General features: G+C 50.5%; 1 protein-coding gene across 1 annotated transcript in view; it reads right to left on the minus strand.

Moving 5' to 3' along the window:
* Nckap5l (NCK associated protein 5 like) overlaps positions 1 to 12,996 on the minus strand; it is a 37,095-nt gene extending 24,099 nt beyond the window's left edge. Inside the window, exon 1 of the mRNA XM_038342909.1 lies at positions 12,938 to 12,996. The gene's annotated coding sequence lies outside the window, so the exon portion shown is untranslated. The remainder of the gene's footprint in view (positions 1 to 12,937) is intronic.
* Positions 12,997 to 13,465: the final 469 nt, after the last annotated feature.

A 13,465-nucleotide genomic window follows, 5' to 3' on the forward strand; every position in this document is an offset into this window, starting at 1 on the left:
AGACCTTGGGTTTGTCTGATACTTACTTTTGCTGGCCAAGCTGGTCATGCTCTGGGAGGCCTAGCAGACAGTGCCCCTAAGTGTGCAGTCATTTCAGGAGGGAGGTGCTCTCACCGGGACTTCTCAGCAAGGCGGGAGTCACCTGCAGAGTCTTTACTGTGCACAGAGTGACTTATTTGTACTTGGATGTGATCCCCGGCAAGACAAAAGTAAAGCCTGGCTCAGCCTGGCTAAACACCTTTGATCCCAAGCCAGAGGCAGGCAGATGTCTACAGTGAGTACAGAGTAGCCAAGGCTACATAGTGAGACTCTCAAAAAACTAAAATCCAAACCCAAACAAAACAAACATAAAAGTCTATATTTTCTCTCTGCAGCTAACATTTGGAAGGTAATACATTAATATCATACAGCCATTCTGCTTTTCATATTTCCACCTACTGATTTTAGGTTCATCAATCGGCCTTGCTTATGGGAAGTACTATGGTTCAATTTCTCCCATCCCTTGTACATTCATTACCTGGAAGTTTTTCTGTAAGGAAAATTGTCTCTCTATCTGCAATTATTTAAATATATACGTCTATTATTGTGTATTAGCTAAGTTTTATTATTTGTTTTATAAATAAATGTCCACTAGTACATCACTATTTCACTGCTCAAATACCCGCCTGCTACTGAGTTCCAGGTTGTCTCCTGGGTCCTTCCGGAACCCCACCCCCACCCCACCACACCCTTACTTTCTGGCTGGGAATACAGCTGATGGCAGAAGTGCTCACTTAGTATGCACAAGGCCCTGGATTCAGTTTCCAACATTGTGAAAAACAAAAACACAAAACCAAAAAGCTCTCAGCTCCTGCCCACCTCAGTCACTCCTCCAACACTGCGAGCAGATCATCCATATGAACACAATGCTGGGTGGGCTCTTGGGCAATCGACTCAGAGTTAGATCAGCTCTTCTGGGATTTCTTGGACTCCTACGGTCCAGGAGATGTAACATACATATTTATGAAAACCAGCAGCATTTTTTTTCTTCTGGTTTTTCGAGACAGGGTTTCTCTGTGTAGTCCTGGCTATCCTGGAACTTGCTCTGTAGACCAGGCTGGCCTCGAATTTACAGAGATCCGCCTGCCTCTGCCTCCTGAGTGCTGGGATTAAAGGTGTGCGCCACCACCGCACAGCTACCAGCATCATTTCTCTATCATGACACAGAAAATAAGGTAAGGGCTGATGAGATGCGCATGGAGCAGACAGCTCTGGCTGAGCAACCTGATGAGGGGAGCTCAACCCCAGGAGACTTCATAAGAAGTGGATCCCTGTGCACTCCAGGCTAACCAGGGGTAACCAGTGAAACCCTGTCTCAATTTCTCACCCCCCAAAAATTCAAACCTCATAAACTCATTTAAAAAAATGTTTTAAACCTTTAAAAACAAGCAAAGGGTGCTGGAGAGATGGCTCAGAGGTTAGGAGTACTACCGGCTGCTTTTCCAGAGGATCTGGATTGGATTCCCAGCACCCAAATGGCAGCTCACATCTGTCTGTAACTCCAGTTCAGGGGTCTGACGCCCTGTTCTGTCCTCTGAGGGCACCAGGCAGTCAAGAAGCACACAGACATACAGGCAGACAAAACACCATACAATTAAAATAAAACGGTAGCTACAAAATAGTAAAATACTCTGGAATAAACTGGTTTTAACCAAGAAGATAAAAGACTTCTACGCAGAAACCTGTAAAATGATGAAAGAAATGGAAGAAAACAACTAAATGCAAAGACAGCATGTTCATGGCCTGCACTGTGGAAATCTCCATGCTAGTCGGGAACGACAGATTCAAGGCAACCCTACCAAAACTCCAATGATAATTTTCACAGAAACAGAAAAAAAGTTTGTGTGAAACCATAAAAGACTCAATAGACAAAGCAATCTTGAGCAAAAAGAACAAAACTGGAGGCTTAACTGAAAATTGTACTCCAAAACTACAGCAATCAAAACAGGATGGTGACGGCATTTAAAAAGAAAAAGCCCCACAGAACCCATGGGTAAGCAGTTTGGGGATTACGATGCCTCAAACAAAAGTAAAATTAGGCAGATGGGATCATATTAAACTAAAAAGCCACACAACAAACTGATTAGCTCATTAGTGATGTGAGAAGATAGCTCACACAGTGGGAGGAATGCAGAGCACACAATTCACAGGGTTAGTACCAGGAGTATAAGGGCTGGCTGTTTCTCAGAGGGCCCGGGTTGGAGTCCCAGCACCAACACAGATGCTTACAATGATCTGTAATTCCAGTTCCAGGGGATCGGACATCCTTTTCTGTCTTCTTTGGTCATCAGGTATACAATGGTACAGACAAGACATTCAGGCAAAATCCCCATAAATATGTAAGAAATTAAAATGAAAACCATTTAAAATATAGAAAGAACTCAACTCAAAGTAAACAAATATGCCCTAATTTAAAAGTGGGGAAAAGTGGACTGATGAGACGGCTCAGTGGGTAAAGGTGCTTGCTACAAAGCCTGACAACCCCGAGTTCAGTACTGAGAACACAAATAAATATTAAAAACAAAATAGACAAAGGACCTGAAATGGCACTTCTCAAGAGATGTTTAAATGACCAATAAATGTATAAATGATGCTCACCGTCACTAACCACCAGGTAAATAGAAACAGAAGGCAACATCAACCCCTATTATAATAGCTCTAGGAAAACAATGAAAGGCAAGTGTTGGCCACTGTGGAGAAGAGGGGTATGGCTGGGCGGAATGTAACAGTACAGCACTTCCTGGAAGCAGAACAGAGGCCCTTCAAAGTATTAAAAGAGAAATACCCCCAACCCAGCAATCCCATTACTGAGTCCACAGCCACCAGACATGAAATCACAAATCAGAGCAGTCTGCACCCCCGGCTGACCGCATATCACACACAATAGCCAGGCTCAGCCTCCTACAGATAAATGTCAAACCAATCGAGACGCACAAATCCGCCGGAATACTATTAAGTCTTAAAAATGAATATCTTGTCGTGTGCCACAACATGAAGAATCTGGGGACATAAGGTTAAATGAAGTAAGTCAGGTGTACAGAGATAACCACTATGTGCTCTCCGTTATATGTGAAACTGGAAAAAGTGGACCACATTAGAGTTCGGAGTAAGATGGCAGTCTCCAGGGGCTAGGGTTTGAGGATGGTCACGTACAAAGTGTTTGTGCTGATCAAGCTGTACCAAATTTAAGTTACATAGGCGGCAACGCATATGCTAATTTGCTTGATTTAGTGACCCTGAAATCTCAGCTATCCAGGAGGTTGAGGCAGGAGGATTTGAAGTTCAAGGCCGTTCTGAACTACAGACTGAGGTTATGGCTGGCCTACCCAGGTGAGGCCCTAAGACACTTAGCTAGCAATCGTAAGGCCCAGCGCTACTACAACAGCAGCAACAACAAAACCAAAACAACAAAAAATACACCGTAAACTGGGTGGCCAGCACTCAGGAGGCTGAGGCAGGTGAATCTCTGTGAGCTCAACGTCAGCTTGGTCTACAGTGTTCCAGGACAGGCTCCAGGGCTACACACAGAGTAAACCCCATCTAGAAAAATAAAGCAAAACCAAAAATGGTGTCTTAAAACCCCAAATGTACATATCTTTGATCGTTGATCTTTGTTCCCCTGTGCCGCAGAAGTGCACACATGAGAAAGGATGCAGGAAACTGGGTGCGTGTGCAAACAGACGACTCGGTGCAGCTGGAACTGACGGTGCCCAAAGTAAGTATTTTTCATGTTCTGATCTAGGGGACACTGACTCTTCTCTCGTCCCTGGGTAGGAGCCAGTATTTTTTTAAGATACTGGACATGGGATAGGGGACCACAGGAGTGTTTGCTGCCACTCACACAAGAAGATCTGGGTTCGCATCCCCAATACATGCATACAAACCAGGCATGGCCACATCATGGCCACCTCTACCTGTGACCCCAGCACTGGAAGGGTAGGGATGTGTGGATTCCAGGAGCCCTATGGCAAGCCAGACTAGCCAACACCAGTGTGCTTCAGGTTTAATGAGAGAACACGTGTCAAGGGAAGAAGACAAAGCGACAGACAGAAGGCCAGTGTCGTCTTCTGCCCTAGGAACATGCACCTGCACACACAACAAGGGGGGGTGCTGGGTGTAACCAGACACATGCTGGGGCTTTCAGGAAGGCCAGAGGCAGAGGCCCCTGGAGGTGGCAGCAAACAATGACCACTGCCCTTGGGTGACAGTGCCTGGATGGCTGCTCAGCTGATTCAGGCTCACCTACGGTCCCAGGAAAGCTGGTCAGAGAACCTTCCAGCTCCCCACACTTGACCCCAGGGCCCACTCCTCTGAGCTCTGTACCTAGGTCTCTTTGTAACAGGAACAAGCTCTGACCAGCCTTCTGCACCCAGTAGCTCCAGCGGGTCAAGCCCAGATGTCCCCTCCTAAGCTGGCAGCTCAGACCTGGAGGGGACTGTAGGTGCACTTCACAGACAGTTGCTCCTTCCCATCTGCCTACAAATGGAAGTGACCCGAGAAGAGACTGAGAAAGGCCACGAACACCTCTGGGCCTGGATTTTACTCCCTATAAAGTGGGAGTGAGCCCTCTTCTATATCTCTTCCAGCTGGGTACTCCCAGCTGGGTACAGAAGGTTGGTATCATGGAAAGAGCTGTGGATGGGCGGATCCTCCGGACCACAAAGGATGGATGGTGTTGTGTTTTGTGTGCCACTCATGGTACCTTTGGGAACTAGCAGCTGCTTTGAAGGCTTTCCAGGAAAGCATTGGGGGAGGAGAGGAAGAGACGGCAGAGCCAAGAGTGTTCGCAGCCTTCTGGGGAGGGGGTGCAGGAAGTGAGGTGCTGTCTACAGAGGAAATGAGAAGCAAACACCCCCGAGCTTCCCTTAAGCCACAGGGAGGGAAAGCAGGCTTCAGCTTTAGCAGAACTGTGGGCCCAGGGCTGGGGAAACAGAAGGTGCAGCCCAGGGTCAGGGAGAAGGGAAAGAGGCACTATTAGCACCATCTGGCAGAGAAGGCGGAGTCTCTGTCTCGGACACAGAGGAAGTCAGTGGCCAAGAACGTCCCCACACTTGGGAAGTGGAGAGAACAGAATCACTGAGCCAGGCTGGGAAAGCCAGCTCACGTGGTGCAGATCTGCGGCCTTGGCCAGACGCCTGCTTCCAGCAGTGCCCAGCCACACAGCTCGGCACGTGCCTCTGCTCACACGAATACACACCAAGCTGAGGCAGGTCTTGCGAGTGCTTACTCTTCCAGTACGTGCCTTTTCTTTAGAGTTGACACAGATTTGTAATGATTTATGGGGTACAGTGTCCTAACGCAATCCATGTATACAGTGTGATATTCATATCAGGGTTGCACATGGCTTTGCATTTTACAAGTGTTCAGTGGCTAATGAGTGTGGACTTGCTTGCTAGGAAGCGCTAAACTATCTGCTGGCTTTACGAGTGGCCTTGCATAGCTTAAAAACTCCTCAGCAGCTGGACTGGACAGGAGTCCTGGCGTCTGAGTGAAGATCAGCATTTGGCCAATAAACTCTGACCGTCATGTGCAGTCCAGTGAGGAAACCCGAGGAGGGGCCATGGCTGTAATGTCTGTAAACAACTCCCCATGAAATCCTCAGTTTCAGGGTGAGAGTATAAGGAGTCGGGGTCACTGAGAGGTGTGGTTAGGGGTGGTGTCCTTTAGGACGAAATTAGTGCCCTTATAAAAGAGGCCTTGAACTCTTTTGCAGTGGTGGCTCACGCCTGCAATCTCAATACTCAGAGGGCTGAGAAAGATTACCAAAGTTCAGGTTCAAGGTCATCTTGGAATACAGTGAGATCTGTTTTAAACAAGAACAAAAACAAAACACAGAGACCCAAGAAGCAAAACAAAGAGGCCTTAATTACAGCCTGGCTCCTCGGCCGCTGTCATCTTTCAATGTCTAAGCCCTAGAGAGACCTCCATGCTTTCCAGCACAAGGGAACACAATGAGAAGGCTTTATCATCGGACCTGAAATCCGTCCTTTGCAAGATACTGACTATTCGCACAAGCTTGATCTTGTACTCCTCGCCTTTAAAGTTGTCAGAATGAAATGTGTGTTGCTTGTAATATCTGAAGTTCACGTGACTTTGCTATAGCAGCCTGTAGCCAGAGGCCTGGGGAACCCCTCCAACACTCAGGGGTTGCTAACCAGTAAGAATAGATGCACAGAGTGGGGGAAAGAGAATACACACTTGTGTGTGTTTGATTTTGTATAAAGAAACTCTGCAGGGGCAAACATCGTGACACACGCCTGTACCACTAGCACATGGGAAGCTGAAGCAGGACGGTCCTGTTGCCAGGCCAGGCTAGGCTGGCTATACCGTGAGGTCAGCAAGAGACTCAGCTCAGTGGTAGGGGATTTGCCAAGCACACACCAGGTACTGGGTTTGATCCCCAGCAAAAACAAAACAAGTGGATGATTAAGTGAGAGACTAGTAAGATGTTATCTATGAGAAGGGGATGAGGAGAGGAATTCTCACTGCATGCCTTTAAAAAACACTACTGATTTTTCAATTTTGTAAAAAAAAAAATCAAGTGAAAAATAAAACTCTAGGCTGTATGTGTGGTGGTGGCGCACACCTTTAATCCCAGCATTAGGGAGGCAGACACAGGCAAATCTATGAGTTCAAAGCCAGCCTGGTCTACAGAACTAGTTCCAGGACAGCCAGGGATACACAGAGAAATCCTGTCTCAAAAAAACAAAAACAAAAACAAAAAACCAACCAACCAACCAAAAAACAAACCAAACAAAATTCTAAGCTTCAAATGTAGCATACACCTTTCATTCTATGACCCCAATACACGGCTACCTAATACCAGCTCTAAAATACATTTTTTTTTTTTTGAGACAGGGTCTCACTATGTAGCCCCATTATGTAGGCCAAGCTAGCCTCAAACTCACGGGGTGCTAGAAGTAAAGGCATGGCCACCATGCCTGGCTAAAATAACTTCAGAGATGTTATAAGGAGTCTGAGGTTGGGCACATGTCTTTAATCTCAGCATTTGGGAGGCAGAGGCAGACAGATCTCTTGAACTCAAGACCAGCATCACCTTGAAGAGTTACAGGACAGCCAGGGCTACGCAGAGGGACCCCGTCTCAAGGAGTCGGCGGATGCAGAAGGGGAGAATAACCCTTGCCTGGGACATGTCCTTAAGGCCCTGGGTCCAGTCACCAGCACTCCAGAAATAAAGCATATTCAAGTGGAGAGCGCTCACACTCTGGAGGCTGAAGAAAGACTACAAATTTGAAGTCATTCCGGGTAACATAGTGAGTTCCAGGAGGCCAGCCTCAGCCACAGAGTGAGCTTCTGTTTAAAAAAATAAAATAAAAACCAATTAAAAAAAACTGCTTGACTAAGTGTCCTTTTGAGACAGAGTCTTGCTAGCATCCCAGGCCCGTACCATCATTATGGGCTAAGCAAGTCTGTTCTAAAGCTTCTCCAGCTGTGCCCATCTACAGTCCTGCACGGAGAAGCAGAGGAAACATCCCAGGAGCAGGTGAGGCAGCCTGGCCAGATGTGTGTGGTGTGTGTGTGGACTTTGACCATGGGTACCAACGCCTTGGCTCCCTTCTTCCCCAGGGTAAGAGGAGGCTTCTGTGTCCCCGGTTTGTGGTGTGGGAATGGCAGCACTACTGAAACTGGCGAGAGCCACTTGTACCTGAGTGAGAGAGAGCTGTGTGCCATCTAGACCGGCAGTTCTCACCGGGGCCCAGACCCCTGTGAGGGGAGGGGTTAAACGACCCTTACACAGGGGTTGTATATCAGATATTTACATTACAATTCATTACCGTAGCAAAATTATAATTATGAAGTAACAACAAAAATAATTTTGTGGTTGGGGGTCATCACATGATGAACTGTATTAAAGGGTCACAGCGTTAGGAAGGTTGACAACCACTGATCTTGACCCTTAGAAAGGAGCAAAGTCTAGCCAGATAGCAGGAGAAGCAGATCACCCTCCAGTCTATACAGAACTTGGGGGCCAAGAGGCAGGAGATTGGTCCAGAGGAGACTTTTGAGTCAGGAGGGAATAAGACAGGCAAAGGACTTCTGGAAATGACCAGAGCTGCTGTGGGCAGCTTCTAGGGGGCTGTATCAACAGATCCCTGCACAAAAGGACCAGTTACAGCCCCTGTACCAATCCAGCTGGTGTAAAGTGAATCAGTCTTTGGAAACTTTGTCCCTGAGGACCCCAGGAGTTCCAGGGTCTATCACAGCTTCCCCCTGGGGGTCAGAAGCAGATTTAGGCTGAGATGGAAGAAATGCAGCCAGCAGCACCTACTGTTCAGGCCCTGCAGGCGACAATACAAACACAAGTGTGGATCTACCCTCCTTTTAAGAGAGCTGTTTAAAAACAGACAAACAAACAAACAAACAAACAAAAACAGTGTTTGAGATGGAACCCAGGGTTTCTCAAGCCCTTTACTACAGGGTTATACCCCTGACCCTATAATTTTTGTTTTTTAAATAAAAGCTCCCAGAGCTCAAGGCCCAGCACAAGGTTCAGGATGCTGTGCCTAACTGGGTTCTGCCAAGCACCTACTGGGTTTTTAGAAATCAGTAATAACAGCAATGATAATTCACCTTAATAACAGCCTGCCCCCCTCAGACCTCTTTCATCTGCGTAACTCCCAGAGCTGAGAAAAACGGTAATTACGGAGCAGGGCCACACCCCAATGATGATGTGTTATTAATTTAGGAGTCCTGCTGGGAAACTGAGGCCCAGGGAGAAGGATCTTGCTCCAGTGGAGCTAAGAGCCCGGGTGCTGAGCTGCTGGGCAGTTGGGAACTGGAGGTGCTGGCTCCACTCCTGCAGTTTTGGGAAGATGTTCTAGCGAAATGGGTGGTGAAGAAGGTGCAGGCATACCGGATATGTGTCCAGGACGGGGCGGGCAGCCCTGGCAGGGAATTAGGGCCTTTGTCTTTCAGTCCCTGCTCTACTCTCCTGGAGTACAGGGAAGCAGGCCAGCGGTTGCCTGAGCCATCCCTAGACGAGGGGTCACAGGATAAGAGAGGGCCGGAGTTCCATAATTGCACATCACAAACACCATACAAGAAGAGGCAATGAAGTGTCAGGGGTGGGGCAACTGGCGGCTGGGTGTGGGAACCTAAGCAAGAGCAAGTCAAGAAGTGAGGAGTCTAGTTCAGAACCTGGCATCTGTAAGGCCCTGGGTTCAATCCTTGGCACAGGAAAAAAAAAAGTCACTGAAAAGCTGTTTCTTGTTGTAGTGTCCACCCGCCTTTGGCGATGGTCTGCTTCTCACAGCAAGTGGGACGCTGCAGAGGGCGCCCCTGCCAGCCTGACACTCAAGGGGGCGGGTGAAAACCCACAGCCAAGCTTTCCAACTTGTATCCAAGGAGGGAAGCAGCGAAAAGTCAAACTAAGATAGCAGATAACAAGATTGCACAGCCTACTGCGAGCCTAGCACCGTGCTGATGCTGGAAACAAAAGTAGCTCACGGGGAACCACACGGAAGCCATCCACGATCTTGTCTTCTGCAACTCCAGTGTTTCTCCAACCAGTCAGAGAGCTACCCAAAGCACTCGGGGAAGCCTAGGCTAACACTCTAAATTGTTGAGTTCAAGAACTGGCTTTTTTGATTTAAGCATAACCAGCTCTCTCATGAATGAGAGACTATGGCAGAAAACCATGTAAACCAGAGGCCCGAGGCTTGAATCCCACCTTGGGCACTCACTGCCCCATGAATCACTTCCTCTCTGTCAGTCTCCCTGTTTGGGGAGACAGGGTCTTACTATGCAGCCCTGGATGTCCTGGAACTCATGGTAGACCAGGCTGGCCTCGAACTCACAGAGTCCCGCCTGCCTCTGCCTCCCGAGTGCTGGGATTAAAGGTCATGGGCCACCATACCCAGCTCTGTTTCCCCATTTTTAACTTGAAGGTGGGCCTAGGATTAGATTTTTCTCCCGGATTCCTTCCAGCCTGTGGAGGCTCTACATTGTTTTGATGTGGTGGCAGATCTCAGATTGATTTACATAAATTTGCATGTTCAATCAAAAAACTCCAAACTCCAAGTATAGAAAATCCAATCGCTCTATTAGCGCAGCCAGACATGCTGGAGGGGCTGCCAGGTTCAGGAGAGGGTTGTCAAAGCAGAGAGTGATAGGGGTTTGGGGGAGGGGGCTGAGGGAAGCAGGAGTGAAAAGGGGCACCTGTTCTGAGAGAGAGAGAGCGAGAGCGAGCGCAGCACCAGCGAGCCCCTGGTGACTCAGATCTGCACACCAGGGCCCCTCACCCCTCACTCAGGCTGTTGTCCTTTCCCCTCCACAGGGCCCCGGGCTGACCCGCCTCACAGCCATTCCGCCATTCCTCAAGATGGGATTGCCGCTTCTGCCTAGCAACAGCTGCGTCCTTCAGTCTGACAGGAACTCCACCATGACTGCTGCTGGGAAACTGACCTCCCTGGGAGTTTCCATTATCCACCTCAAGGGTTTCTTGGGTTTTAACCTACAAGCCTTCAGTAGAAGCTCACTCACCTAGGGTAGCGGGGCTGAGGCTAGAGGGCTCCCCGGGCCCAGGACAGGGGACAGAGTAAAAGACAACGCAGGAGGCTGTGCCTCACAGCCCAGGGCCTTTTTAAGCACCACAATCTCCAACAATATTCCCCATCACCTGGGAGACCAAGGATGAAAATAAACAAGAACATGAAGCCTCCTGGCTCTGGGGCTGGAAAGCAAGTCCTAACCTGGAGTACCAGCGTCCTGAGAGAGCCCTACCTCAAAGAGGTAAGGGGGCTGGGAAAAACAGGGCTGTGGCCGCGTCTCCTTGCTGCCTGGGAGCTGAGCTGAGCACAGAGGTGCAGTGTGTAGAGCCAGCAGGTAGGATGGGCAGCAGCAGTGGGGCCCTCCTTGCCCTCTTCCCACAAGAGGGTGGATGAATGTGCTGGGCTCCCTGGCTCAGATCCTAAGACAAGTCCCAACAGCTGAGATGCAAACTGTCTCCTGGGAATCTGCCTACCCTGCTGGCCCTTGGCTGCCTCCTCCTCTCCCTCAACCCCTCCCCAAAGATCCAAACCAAAGCCTGGCCCAGTCGTGGTGTCTCACCTTGATGGGTGGGCTGAACCTGAGCCAGCAGGAGTTCATATCCCAAGGCGGCAGGGTAAGCAAAAAAGCACTATTTACAGGCAGAACAGGGTTCTGTTCTCTCAATCCTAAAGTCCAATCATGACACACTGTGGCCCAGCATTTTAGCTCTCTTAATGGAGACACCCTGCTGGAGGGCTTCTCTCCCCTCTCCAGGGAATTTTAGATCTTTCTGGTCCTACTGCTAAGTTCCAAAGATGAAGGAAACTGAGCCCCAGAGAAGCAAACTATCTTGCTCAAGGTCAGACCAGGCTGGAAGCGCAGGGCCAAAGCTCCTGACTCCAGCCATCTTGACAGCAACCCAGTACCCACACACAAACCTTCTCTGCCTCCTTCTCTGCAGCCTGGGCCAGCAGCTCCCTGTCTGGGCTTTACTCTCCCAAAAGGCTGGAGCTGGTGGAGGATACTATAAAGTCAAAGACACCTTAGGAACAGACCACAGGTGCTGGAAGCAAAACCAAACAATCTCTGTGAGGATCCCTCTCTAGACAAAAACGCTCCTGGTTTCTCTGGAGCAAGAAACCCCATTCATCTCACACTGGGCTTGGGGTTCAAAATTTGAGAGCCAGGCTCTCAGGTCAGAACTGGGGGGAGTTGTCTGTAAGATGAAAGAGGGTCTACAACAAAGCAGTTGTGCAATGCTCACTTCCCTTCAAAGGACCGGGCACACAATGGTTAGACAGATTCTTTCTCCATGGTTCCTCAAACCAGTTCTGGTCCCCAGCCTCTGTCTCCAACCACTTCCTCTGGCTGACAATTGTGTAGAAGCAGACCCGCTGGAGAAGGGAAGAGCGAGTTCGTGGACAGGGGAATAAGAGATTGCCTTTAAAGCTAAGGAAGCCCTCAAGCCTAAGACCACTGGTTCCTGAGGAGGGTCTTTAAAAGGCAGCTGCTGGGCTGACTGGGTGGCTGAGCCCTTTGGAAAGCCAGACCTGTGGGGAGGTGAAGGCCTTCTGCACCCTTGGGACAGTGCCAAGGCTAGGGAGACAAGAGGGGCCTTCTGCCCAGGATGTAAAGATCGAGTTGGGGTCCCAAGTGCCGCTTTCCCGGGCCTGCTAAACCAAGGGAATATCAGGCACTGACAAATTCTCTGCATTTTTTAGCGCCCCAGCCAAAACCCAGAAAGCTTTTTCTGTTGGGGCTGCCCTGTCCCTACTCCAGCCCAGCCATTCTCCTCCGTCAGCCTCTATTCAGCAGGCAGATTGTCGGGTTCCCTCCATCCCATAGCCCCTCAGAGCCTCAGCAGGGTTGTTCCCAAGACCCGGTCACTCCGCCTTTCCCCGCCTCCCCCACGCCCTACAGCCCCGGACCACGGGGACTGGAAGGAGTACGAAGGGGTGCCCCAGGCTCCATTCTGCGCCTGCGCTTTGGGGAGAGCCCCCTCCCTCTGCAACCCAGCACCGCTAAACAGTACCGGGACCGTGGGATGCCGGCAGGGTGGGATGCGCAGTGGGGGCAAGGTCAGTGCTTTCAAAGAGGGAGGGAGACCCGCCACCGGAACATCCCCCACTCCCGAAAGTTTCCCTTCCGGGGCCACCGAGTGTGCGCGAGGATGGCGCTAGGGGCGGGAGGGGGTGGGGTGGGGATGGGACAAAGTCACAACAGGACCCCTCCTGGGAGAGTGCGGCGGGAGGGACTGGCAGGCGACGAGGTGTGGGCCGGAAGCCTCGCTGCCCCTTCTAGCCTAAACTGCCACGAGAGCCTTTCACTCCCCACTCCTCGGCCCCCGCCCAAGGCGCACGGCCCCCCACCTCACAGCCCGTTAAATGCCAAATAGGCCTGAACTCACCGAGATCAGGTGCTGAGCTGGGCAGGCCTGGTCCGCCGGGTCCATGGCTGCATCTCGGGGGGGGGCAGAGAAAGGGGGGTACCGGAGCCGCCTCTTGATGTCAAGGCTTTAAAGGGGCCAACAAGCCCCGCCCCTCGCCTAGGCCCCGCCTCCCTCCTCCCGCGCAGCCAATCCAAGCTCAGCCTGGGTGCGCGCCCCTCCCAGCTCTGTCCAGATGTTCCCAGGACGAGAGCTAAGTCTGCCCGGCCGGCGCGCGCCGCTTCCGCCCGCCCGCGCGGGTGGGAAGGGCCTCCCCTCCCCCACCTCTGCGGAGAAACAGTCCTCGCCTGGCCGGAGCTGACGGGCCAAACCTTCCCAGGCCGGGGTTGGGGATGCCAGGCTCGGCCGAGTCGGGCTGGAAAGGGGGCATTTAGAACAGAGAGAACTAAGTAGGTTCCCGCGGGCCCACGGGCATGCGCGTCTGCTTCTGTGGGTGTGGGCGTGCACGTGTATGTGGTTGAGAGCGTGTTTGTAATTTGCCTTCCTGCT

This window comes from Arvicola amphibius, chromosome 9 (assembly GCF_903992535.2).
Source record: "Arvicola amphibius chromosome 9, mArvAmp1.2, whole genome shotgun sequence".
NCBI classification, from domain to species: domain Eukaryota; kingdom Metazoa; phylum Chordata; class Mammalia; order Rodentia; family Cricetidae; genus Arvicola; species Arvicola amphibius.